The sequence below is a fragment of the Gossypium hirsutum genome, chromosome A10 (assembly GCF_007990345.1).
Source record: "Gossypium hirsutum isolate 1008001.06 chromosome A10, Gossypium_hirsutum_v2.1, whole genome shotgun sequence".
NCBI classification, from domain to species: domain Eukaryota; kingdom Viridiplantae; phylum Streptophyta; class Magnoliopsida; order Malvales; family Malvaceae; genus Gossypium; species Gossypium hirsutum.
In genome coordinates, this window is record NC_053433.1 from 50,627,718 (window position 1) to 50,638,885 (window position 11,168).

Consider the following 11,168-nt stretch of genomic DNA (forward strand, 5'->3'; position numbering starts at 1 on the left):
TATTTGACCCATATTGGAACAACCGTAAAAATCTCAATTATTAAAATAGAAAGAACATGGAGAAATACGTTAAGTTACTATGCTAGAGAATCTCTCTCTCTCTCTCTCTCTCTCTCATATTTCAGTTTACGAATCATGAAACGTTCCATTCCAAAAATCTTATCTGTCAATTTTCTCCTTTTCCGTTCCTAATTGTTTTTAAATTAATTGAAGGAGATTATTTGGTGGAAGCGTAGTGGGTTGTAGCATTGTTTCAAGAGGTCAATCGATTTTGAAAATTGATTGATCATATTATCGAATTGTTTTCAAAACGGAATGGAAACGGCGAGGCTTGTTTGGTCTCGGCTTCCACGTTCGGAAGAAGGTGATCTTGACGGAGTTGGACTGTTGAGTACTACAAACAATAGGAATTGTGTAGAGAGCCTAGATTACGAAGTTATTGAGAACTATGCTTATTGAGAAGAACATGTAACTGTAACTTTAAATTTGAAAGTAAAGAAAAGAAGGGTAAATTTTCAGTTTTAAGTTATTGATCTTTTAGGCTTTTTTGAACTATATTTTTTTGTGTGTTTTGGAATTTAATAATTTAGGCACAGAGAGGAAAGCTTTTTGTTGGATATAACGCGGGGATGAAATGGTTCTTCGCTTTGCTTATAGGCATCGGTAAGTTATTGTTTCTGGAATCAGTTTCGACTTAGATTTTGTGGTTTTTAAAAGGAGAAATTTATTTTTTAAGCTGATTTTGACATTTTGGGTTGTATTTGATGGAATGATTTTAATTTGGGAGAATGGAGTGACATTTATTTTAGTTTCATTTATTTACTAAATCTTTCTAATTTTTAATAACTTAGAAAGGGTAAAAAGTTTAGAATCATAATGGGTAGTTAAGATTGTTTGAAAATTATATTTTACATAGTTTGCACTCGAGCATAGTTCCCCTAATTAGGAGTATTTAATAGTTAACCGATCTGAACTACAATTAACTGAATTAGCCGACCTTTTATTTATATATATATTTTATTTTTAGTTAAAACAACTATAAAACATATAAAAAATTAACCGACTTAACTGATTAATTAATTTATATTTTCAAAAAATTAACCGAACTGATTGAATACTTATATATTATAATATTATTTATTAAATTCGGTTAATTCAGTTAACTCGACTGATTTCGAACCGAATTAACCGTTAACCGAACTTTTAAAAAATTATTAACCGAGTCCGACTAAATTAATTTATAATTTAGTTAACTGATTGCTTAACTAAATTCGACAGTATATCCGAATTAATTCGGTTTTACCTTAAATTTGCACCACCTACCCCTACTTCACTACCTTACCCCTTGTAGCATGAACTGGATCGCCTGGTACGAGGTCCAATTTCACAAACCCAGCAAACCATGAATCAGAAGCCCTTGCTCAGTGTCTCAATATCACTGGTTGGTGTTGATTCTCCACAAAGACTGAAACAGAAAGAGTTCCGTTGAAGAAAAAGAAATGAAAAAAAAGGGGGAGTTGAGAGCCCGGGAGAAGTTTGCTCCTAAATATGATTACCATCTTATTTTAAGATTAGGATGTAAATACCTTCTGCAAAGATGGTTTCAGCCTCTTTGATGGTGCCTTTCTTCTTCACCAGTGACCCGCCACTGCTACCAGTGCATTCTTCTAGCAGTTCAGTTCTTCAGCCTTGAGACCTGATGAAAAGCTAGGTTTGTGGTCTTTCTATTTATGTATTCAGTTGGGTCACCGTCCTAACATACTACAACCCCAACGTGTGCTCTGCACATGTACCTTGAATCGACACATACAACGTATTCGGAAACTATGCTCGTAAGTGGTGAAATAGTATTCTTCATTTCCATAATTGATAGGCGGAGAAAGATTTAGTGATAATTAGATGAATCGTCATTTGACCTGGATTAAATTAAGAGTTTGCATATTGCTCTGCTTTTAAGTGATCCTTTTTGTATAGATAGCGAACTTCTATCCCTTTCTTGGATGAATTTTTTCCCATAAAGTATCTGGTAGAATGGATGGTTTTTATGTAATTTCTTTTCAGGTACTGGATTTGCTGCTGTATTTATCAATATTTCAGTCGAGAACTTTGCTGGATGGAAGTTTTCCTTGACATTTAACATAATACAGAAGTCATATCTGGCTGGTTGTCTAATTTACATACTAATCAACTTAGCCTTAGTCTTTTCTTCTGTATCTATCATTACCCAATTTGCTCCAGCAGCAGCAGGATCTGGTATTCCTGAAATCAAGGGTTATTTGAATGGTAAGTTTTGATATTTTCCAATCCATTTTCCACACAATACTCATTAATGTTAATGCTCTGTCATAAGTGTTGTGTAGTCTGACGATCCAATGCTTATCTTAATCCTCAGGAATTGATATTCCTGGTATCCTTCTTCTTAGAACCTTGATTGGAAAGGTATGATAATCTTGCCAGCATGATCTTGTTGCTGAGACATAAACCAGTTGTCCATTTATGGTTCACAGCTTTTTTAGTAGAAAATTTATGTGCTGGTAGTATTTTAAAATTCTTTTAAATTTAGATTAGGGTTTTTAGGTTTATCAATCCGTATCCATGCCATTTACTGTATCTAGATCTATTCCAGTTGCATTCTTGTCATTGTAATTTGTAGATTTTTGGAAGTATTGGTTCAGTTGGAGGTGGGTTAGCTCTGGGAAAAGAAGGTCCTCTTGTCCATACTGGCGTTTGTATTGCATCTCTTCTTGGACAAGTAAGCACATAGTATTAAAAGTATGCTAATGTCAAGATATGATTTTCACCATAATTTGCTCTGAAAATTTCACAGTTTTATAATGAGTGACTTGATTAGTAGTCCTTGAAGAGAGGAGGGTGATTTTGTACCACAACTATTTCTTGGTTGTAAACTTGGAATGCAATATTAGTGTATTTTAACGATAGTATCTACATTCAATGCTGCCTTGAAAGTTTAACATTTTTGCTGTTGTATGTGTAGCATCTCTATAGAACTTTCCATGCTAAATTTTAATTTTGTGTGATGTGTTTATTCAGGGTGGATCCACAAAATATCATATAAGTTCTAGGTGGCTTCAAGGTTTCAAGAGTGATCGGGATCGTCATGGTCTTGTGAGTCTTTTTGATTAATAAATCTGGAGAGTATATATGAGAGAATAACTTCATGGATTTTCTCCTATTTCACGTATAGCTGTTAAAAGATCAATCCTTCTGATGCAGGAGCTTTTATTTAGTTTATAATGTTTTACTCTTTCAATTTTATTTATTTAGCATTAGATATATTATGGATGGCTACAATTATTAAGTATCTTTTGGGTTTAAATCTAGGGCTAGAATAAAACTTTATTTGCAGGAAAGCCTAGTAACTTTACTTGCAAGAAAGGAAAGCTTATATAACTTTACATTATTATTATTATTATTTTCTTTGAATTGATATAAAGAAACTGGAGGTTCTGGTAAAACCCCAAGTTTTCCAGAGTTCCATCTTTGCTACTTGTTTGTTCAGCCCTAATTCTTTCTGTTGTCACTGTTTTCTCCCTTTAACCACGTTGGTTTTGCTATTAGAGCCTAATTAGATCTGAGGTCTATGTTAAGGTTTGCTTTTAAGCCATGGTTGGGTTGATAAGAGTTTGAGGAGGAGGAAATCAGGATCAAAAAACAGAATTGGCTGCGCTACAAGGTGCAATTGAAGAATTATCACATGCACGTTATGCTTGGTTGCAACAGGAACAAGAGAGAACCTTGATGGAGATTCTGGAAGGTGCCCCAATCAATTTGACATATTGGAAGGTAGTCTCACTGATAAATCTAATTTTGGTGAGAAAGAAAACCCCTTTTATGATGTTGGACCCATAGACCCTGCGCTACGAGGTGGATTGAAAGAGCGGTTAGTGCATGCCCTAGAATTAAATGAGAGTGGAATTAATGTTGAAGTTGCTTGTTCTCTTTGCAAGATGCATGCGGAAGAGCAAGATTATGATCTATTAGAACCTATCTATGATGAATATTCTAAATAAAGTGGAGAAGTTCTTGTGTAACCAATAGAGGAAGAGCCTTCGGTTCTTCATAGAATGACAGCCACAACCTTAGGGAAGGTGAGGATTGGAGGTCAGTCAAAAATCTCTTGGATATCTCAGGGGACACAATGCCTTGTGATAATTCTAGATTAAAGAGAGCTGATGCAATTTCTACTTTCGAATAATATTTTGCCAAGAGAACTCAGTGCTGAACTTCAGAAAAACCAAGAAAGCTTGAAGGAAAGTAACAGTGCAAAGGTGATGCAGTCTTTTGAAGGAAAACATCTTGCATCCAACATGAAAGCTATCTTTCTGAGAGCTGCAACTAAACGTTAGGTTCCGAATGGTTTCAATTGAAATAGATGGTGTCAGAATATCCTCAGAAAAAGGAGAGAGTCTTGGTGAAAGAGGCATGAATGTGGACTTTCTGTTAATGCTTTTGCGTGACCGTTTTCCTTGGCGTCCAGACTTTCATCTCATTTTAATGAGTACAAAAATGAATTTGTTGCAAGACATTTTTCTGAAGGCAGATACCAGGAATCAATAGGCAGAACTTTTAAACAGAATGTTTAAATTTTTTCTAGTCATCTTGGAAACTATTAAGTCGTGTCAGCAAATGAGGATTATTTCTCTCTTAATCTTGAAATTCTTGAATATGCTGTGATTGTAGTGAATGGTGTTCCTAAACAGGAATTGTTGTCTCTATGTTGCTTACCATAGCAACCAGTTACATCAGAGTTAAAGCTCAACTACCATTCTTTTTACGTAAAGCTCCTATCATTTGATGAATACAATAAAGCTATAAGAGAAGTAGGTGTGCTGGAAGTCTTGTTGGAAGATTTGAAGCAACATAAGTTTATATTGGGTCAAATCAACATGTTGGTAAAGCCAACCAGTTGGAGAGAAAATCCAGTTTGAACAACTTCAAGCAACACATGGTGAGGTGTTATTATTTCACCCAAGTTCATGGAATCCGGTTCTGGGAAGTTTCCTATTTTTGAAGCTATGGATATTGGCATTGATTCTCAAAATAAGCATTACAGTGCATCTAGAAGATATTCACTTGAAGCATGGGTAGGTTCTCATATTCATTTTGGTACGGTGGAGGTTGCAATTAAACATATTTGCTTCTATGAAGCTGATGGAGCTATTCTTGTTTCCCTCTAGGCTGGGATGACACTTCTAAGCTCCTTGACAAGATTAAAGTAAACAACTTTCATGAGAATCCTAGCAAGTTTTTGAATTTTTTTCTACATGGTTTTATGCTAACCATTATGTGCTCTACCTAAGAAGCAAAAATTTGTTTTGGCGACAAATATTGCTGAAAGCAACATCACCAAAAATGATGTTGAAAATTCAGATAATATGCAGTAGCTTCCTAAGACTAAACAGAGGTTATTGAAGATGTGATTGATGTTGAAGAAGCTTGGTTTAGATGGGGTAATCAATATTTGAGATTTTTGTTGAAATGGTTAGCCGAAACAACAAGTGAAAGTTCATGGGTAGTGTAAGGAGAGCTGCAAAGTTTCGGTCGAGAAATTTATGTTGAAGTGAAGTTTTTCTTACTGGAACAAATTTTCCAAGCCGGGGAGAATGATGCAGAAGTTTTTATTTATTTTATAGTATTTTATTATTTCAATAAAATTGAGTATTAGATATTTTATGGATGACTAGGATTATTAAGTTTCTTTAGGGTTTAAATCTACGGCTAGATAAAACTTCACTTGCAAGAAAGCCTAGTAACTTTACTTGCAAGAAAGGAAGCTTATATAAATAAGTTGCAGGCTTTACAGCCGTTATCATTACTATTATTATTATTATAATTATTCTTATTCTTATTCTTCTTATTATTATTACTATTATCATCTTCTTTGAATTAATATAAAGAAATTAGAGGATTTTTCTAAACCCTAAGTTTTCTAGAGTTCCATCTTCTTTCATACTTGTTTGTTCAGCCCTATTCTTTCCATTGTTGCTGTTTTCTCCCATAAACCACTTCTGAATGATTATATTATTATATATTTCCATTATCTCTTTTTGTGGTTCCTATTGATGTTGATTGCTTTAATTGAACTTAGATATATTTGGTCATTGTCTATCATTTTTGCTAACAATGGAGGTGATGTACCTTGAACTTTTTGCCCATTTATTTATTTTTCTAATATTTTGAAAAGGTAACCTGTGGTTGTGCAGCTGGAGTTGCTGCTGCTTTTAGAGCTCCAGTTGGGGGTGTATTATTTGCCTTGGAAGAGGTTACATCTTGGTAAATAGTTTTTGTTCTCAACTACTTTTTGAAGTATATGAACAAGTTTGTTTGTCCGAGGCTAATCTGTTTACATTTTTAATTAATTTTCCTGCATTCCCTTATGTATCTTAAGTTATGCAATTATTCTTTTGTTTTCATTCATGTGTAAATGCAGATATAGATTTGGATGCATATGTTTTTGCATGCATACATGCATACAGGTATTTAACTCAACCTTTACATTCATTTGAACTTTGCCTTTGCCTTTTGAAGGTGGAGGAGTCAACTAATGTGGCGTGTCTTTTTCACTTCTGCAATTGTGGCTGTTGTGGTATGTGCTGCAATGGAATGGTGTAAAAGTGGAAACTGTGGACATTTTGGCTTGGGTGGTTTCATAATATGGGATATATCAGGGTTAGGATATGAACTTCCTTCAGCTCTTGCATCTTAACTAAAACTTTTTGCCTGGCTTTAGATTAACTGCTTCCAACATTTTTTCCTACTTTCTTCCTTTTCAGTGGTCAAGAAGACTACTCTTTTGAGGAATTGTTACCGATGGCGGTTATTGGAGTCATTGGAGGTCTGCTAGGTACAGCCATCTGCTCTTATGATATTTATATATAAAAATAAAATCCAAAATACCGAACATAGGACTAGGGAAAGTATCAGAAGAGAATCATTAGTTGGAAGAAAATCACAATCTCAAATTCTCGAATATTCATTATGCAAAACCTCATTAAAGTTACAATAACAATGATATCTACTTATAAACATAAAATCCTAGTAAAATTAAAAATACGAGATATAACCCTAATTAAAAGTAGGCCCAAATTTCTCCATCAGTATTAGTCTTTGTTTTTCGTTCATGTTGTATATGTTACAATATCTTTTTTATTAATATTTTTTGATTCTTTTATTGAGCCCAGGAGCTTTGTTTAACCAACTTACTATTTATGTAACTCGGTGGAGAAGAAATTATTTGCACAAGAAAGGGAATCGAGTCAAGGTGAGAATTCTAGTATCTGTCGAAACTGCTTGAGTTCTCAATGAGCATGTCTAATATTTTAAACCACTTTTGGACTACCACTTTTGAGAAAATGCAGTCCGTGTCCAGACTCTGATCCTGACTCTGAAATTGAATGCCCGAGGGCTCCTGGAATGTATGGGAATTATGTAAATGTAAGATATGCTCATATAGTTACCTACTGTTTGTATCAACTTGACATGCATGGTATTCCACGTTTTCCTTACTGTTTAAATCATGATGCAGTTTCATTTGGTAAATGTTTTTCTCTATCCAGTTTGTACTTATCGGACTATAATGGTTGTGGTTTTTTATCTGCTATTATATCAGCTAAAATCACTAAGAATTTACTAACTGCAAGAATACAGGAACTGCATCTGGCTATACTTTAAATTTACTTTCTTACTTCTGAACCTTGAACAACTTTTTTAACAGAGTATTTCAACTTTCCTGTTTTCTTACTCTTTTGTAGCTTTTATTTATTCTAAAATATTTGTCTTCTGAGTGGATTTATCTCAGGAGCCATCATGCTGATGTAATTATGTGCTAATATTTTTATATTTGTATGCATATAGGTACATATTTATTCATACCGACATACGTATATTTTCAGATGAATAGTATTTTGGAGAGAGCAAAGTTTTTGTTTTCTAATTCCTGCCTTTTTTCTTGAAGTTTTGATTGATTCACATTTAGGTTAATTCTCCTCAATATGATTTAATTTTATCTGCAGTTCTACTGCAGTAAGGAGAAGGAATACAATGATCTTGCGACTATCTTCTTCAATACTCAGGTTTCTCGAATCTTTTGAGATGTTCCTTTCCTGTGAAATGCTATTGCCTTGCTTGTTTCTGTTTTAACAGGTTTATTTTTGTCACAGGATGATGCCATCAGAAATTTGTTTAGTGCAAAAACAATTCATGAATTCAGCGCCCAAAGCTTGTTGGCATTTGTGGTAATGCTATGTGAACTTGTTGACTCTTTCCAAGTATACGGTTGATGTATTTTGAAAATTTAAATACTTGATGTGGTTATTGTTATGCATGACATTGTAAAGTTAGCATGACAGGGATGCATACCTGTTTTTCTTAAGCAAGAACCGTAGACCAATTATCTTCCTTCTCTAAATTTCTTAGAAAAGGAAATTTTAATGTAAAGTCTGGGTTGGAGGGACACAACATATTAGAAGGGAAACATCTTCCATTCTCCTGTTGAGTCTAGCTAAACAGTATGTCAATTGGAGATAAAAGGTGAAATAGAGGCAAACATGGTTAGATTTAAAGTACTTGGGATCATAGAATAGCGTATAATATGTCCAAGCTACTTGAGGTTATGGTGATTTGCTTTGCTTAGACAATGTGCCTTTGTATCTCATATTGAAGAGGGAAAATTTCTTAACCCTTGAGATATTTATGTTGTCTTCATCATGTTGTTCCTAATTACGATTTTCTTAAAAAAAAAAAAGAATGCTTAAGAAGTTAATTAGATAGAATGAAGAAACAGAGCAGAATCGTTCCATAAAATGGATGATTATTCAGAATATTTTATAATTTTCATATTATATCCTCCAAATATATTTGTTACAGGTCACAATTTAAACAGTTCAGGAACAGACCAAATTTATTAGTTGAAAACTTGTAGGAGGTTTGTTTAATAGTAGTATTGATTATATTTATTTTAAATATTTATACAGCTGAAGAATAGGCTAATACATTTTTCCCTGAAAATAGTTCTTGGCCTGAATTTTCTTTCAATTCAAATGATTTCAGGTTATGTTTTATACCTTAGCAGTAATTACATTTGGTACTGCTGTTCCAGCTGGTCAATTTGTTCCTGGAATAATGATAGGATCAACATATGGCCGTCTGGTTGGTTTTTTTACTGTTAATCACTACAAGAAGCTCAATATTGAATAGGGAACGTAAGTACATTGTTTCTTTTACTTCTATGGAATTTGAATAATCAATATCTATATCGGTATTATGATTCCACTCACAATGTTTTATTAATATGCTTTTGGCATTTGGGTCCATGCAGCCCCTCCAAACTAAGTTTTGAAGTTTCCTAAAAAGCTGTAATTAGTCAAGTTAGATAAATATATATATACTTGTCATAAGAAAAAAAGGGGGGGGGGTTGTATACATAAACATGACAGAGAGATCTTAATTTAAATAAAGAATATGTCCACTCGTGTTATGACCTGTTTTTGCAGTCAATGGTAATCATGTTTCTTATTTGCCTTTGTCTCTTTTGTTTACTGATTCTTAAGAGTCTCACCTTTCTTTTTGCATACCATACAATATCATTGCTGACGTGCTCTACAATTTGGTGTTTTTGCAGATATGCACTTTTGGGAGCTGCTTCTTTTCTTGGTGTTTCCGTGCAGATGACAGTTTCTCTGTGTGTCATCATGGTCGAAATCACTAATAACTTGAAACTTCTACCTCTTATTATGCTTGTTCTTCTTATATCAAAGGTATAAAGTTTATTGTTGATAACTTTATCAATTCTTGATTGACATGGTCTAAATGTCCTTGCACTTCTTCCCTCCCAGGCTGTTGGTGATTTTAATAAGGGCTAACTCTACCATATAACTATGAATTCCAAATCAGCATATTAAATTAAGTTAAATTTAAAATTAACGATGTTTAATTGCTTAAAGACTTACCTCGGATATCGACAAACGATGTAAATCGACTATTCGACTATTTTTGCTTTTTCCCGATCCAAGTCCGATTTCTTTTATTCTTGATCTATACAATTTCAAATTAATCTCATTTAAACACAATTTCATTCAATTTAATCCAATAACACATAAATGGGTAAATTATCATTTTACCCTTAACATTTTACTCTTTTTACAATTTAGTTCCTATTGCACAAAACACAAAATATGCAAATTTTCAATTTATCATGCTTAGGTCGAATATTCATCTTCTTCATACAAGTCCATAAATTTTATTTATTTCACATTTTAGTCTTTCAATTTATTATTTTTACAATTTAGCCCTAATTACTCAAAATCATCAAAAATTCCAATACAAAACATGTTAATCCAAAACATATATTTCATATTTCATCAACTAACATCACAAAACTCAAATATTCATCAATGGTATAACTCAAAATATTCATCAAAATCAGAAATTCAAACTTGGGCTTTGTACATTACACTGCAACGATCTCAAAAACGTAAAAATTATCAAAAATCGAGCTAGTTACATACCTTGATTAAGCTCCAACAATGGCCGAACTTGAGGAACCCTTATTTCTTTTTCTTTTCTTTTATATTCGGTCATGCAAAGAATATGAACAATGGCTTTTAATTATTTTATGTTTTATGTTATATAACATTATTAACCATTTTACATTTTTAACCTTTAACTTAAAATATAAACTCATTATGTATTAAGGTTACTACCGTCCATCATACTTAATCATGGCCTAATTGCATTATAAGTACCTCATGCAACAAATACATCATCAATTCGGCCCTTTTTACATTTAACCACCAAATTTTCAATTAACGCGATTAAGCCATTTTTATTAAATCAGGCACTCAAATAACAAAATTAAATCACGAAAATTCCACACATATAAATTCACACATAATAAACACTGAAAATAATTTTTTTAAATATTTTTCTGACTCGAATTCGTGGTCCCGAAACCACCGTTCCTAATAGGGTCTAAATCGGGCTGGTACAAAATATGTATAATAAAATGTTAAACATAATTGAACATTTAAAACCATACAATACTCAATTTTCATCGCTTGCTATATATAATAGTTTTCCATAATTTATTCACGTATCATTTAAATAATGGTATTATCCATTCCACATTCAATTCATGAATATATAACTCG

General features: G+C 33.0%; 1 pseudogene; it reads left to right on the top strand.

Annotated features, from left to right (window-relative positions):
- Positions 1 to 315: 315 nt before the first annotated feature.
- On the top strand, positions 316 to 9,938 carry LOC107895792 (chloride channel protein CLC-d-like; annotated as a pseudogene).
- The last annotated feature ends 1,230 nt before the right edge of the window (positions 9,939 to 11,168 follow it).